The sequence below is a fragment of the Meriones unguiculatus genome, chromosome 4, assembly GCF_030254825.1.
Source record: "Meriones unguiculatus strain TT.TT164.6M chromosome 4, Bangor_MerUng_6.1, whole genome shotgun sequence".
In the NCBI taxonomy this organism is placed as follows: Eukaryota; Metazoa; Chordata; class Mammalia; order Rodentia; family Muridae; genus Meriones; species Meriones unguiculatus.
In genome coordinates, this window is record NC_083352.1 from 128,520,197 (window position 1) to 128,521,541 (window position 1,345).

The following is a 1,345-nucleotide window of genomic DNA, read 5'->3' on the forward strand; positions in this document are numbered from 1 at the left end:
ACCTAAGACCCCTGCACAGATGTAGCCCATGGCAGTTCAGTATCCAAGTGGGTTCCATTGTAATAGGAATAGAGACATGAACAGATTGTTCCCTTTTAAGGAGCAACGTAACCAGACCTTCCAGGTATGGCCACCTGGCTGGTGACACACGATGACATCATAGGTTTCTAGCCAACCCAGATGCAGGTTCGGTTTCTAAATACTAAAAAGAATGGCATGGGCTGGGCTCCACAGCCCTATGTACTTTTTCCTGTGCAACCTGGCCACCATGGATATTATCTTCACCTCCTTTGTGCTGCCCAAGGCCCTGCTTGGCCTAGTCTCTGAGGAAAACACCATTTCCTTTAACGGGTGCATGGGCCAGCTCTTCTTCCTTGTCTGGTCCTTGTCTTCTGAGCTGCTGCTCACAGCCATGGCCTATGACCGCTATGTGGCCATCTGCTGTCCCCTGCATTACAGCTCCAGGATGAGCCCACAGCTGTGTGGGGCCCTGGCCATAGGCGTGTGGTCCATCTGTGCTCTGAATTCATCTATCAACACTGGTCTGATGACACGGCTGTCATTCTGTGGTCCCAAGGTCATCACACACTTCTTCTGTGAGATCCCCCCACTCCTCCTGCTCTCCTGCAGCCCCACATATGTGAATAACATTATGACTCTTATGGCAGATGTCTTTTATATGCATCAACTTTGTGCTAACCCTAATATCCTATGGTTGCATCAGCGCCAGCATCTTGCGCATGCGCTCTGCTGAGGGCAAGAGGAAGTCCTTTTCTACTTGCTCCTCCCACCTCATAGTGGTATGTGTGTACTACTCCTCTGTGTTCTGTGCCTACATCAGTCCTGCTTCCAGCTACAGCCCAGAAAGAAGCAAAGTGACTTCAGTGCTGTACTCGGTTCTCAGCCCAACCCTGAACCCCCTCATCCATACACTGAGGAACAAGGATGTCAAGCTGGCCCTGGGCAGACTCTTGCCCTCCTTCTCACATTAGGTGGAGATGTGCAGGCTGTGTTCCCAGCTTGGGCTCTTTCTAAACATGCTTTCCGGAGAGCAGCCTCATGGAGTGGGAGTGTACCTTTTGCAGCTTTAGAAAACCCTTCTCTGATGCAAGGACTGGACAATTCCACTTACTGTAACCTCAAAAACAACAAAATCCTTAGAGGCAATGAAAACAAAACACTCAAGCTTTATTTCCTGATAAATACAAACCATTTCAATTAAAGTTTATCTAAATGGCGATTTCATATTTCTGGACTGGAAGATTTCCAGTGGATGATGATAGTGATACTCAAAAAACAAAGCTATTTCATCCAGTTCCACCCTAAACATCACAGGGCCTTGTTT

General features: G+C 48.1%; 1 pseudogene; it reads left to right on the forward strand.

Moving 5' to 3' along the window:
• Positions 1-211: 211 nt before the first annotated feature.
• LOC110542061 (olfactory receptor 13A1-like) lies at positions 212-992 on the forward strand (annotated as a pseudogene).
• Positions 993-1,345: the final 353 nt, after the last annotated feature.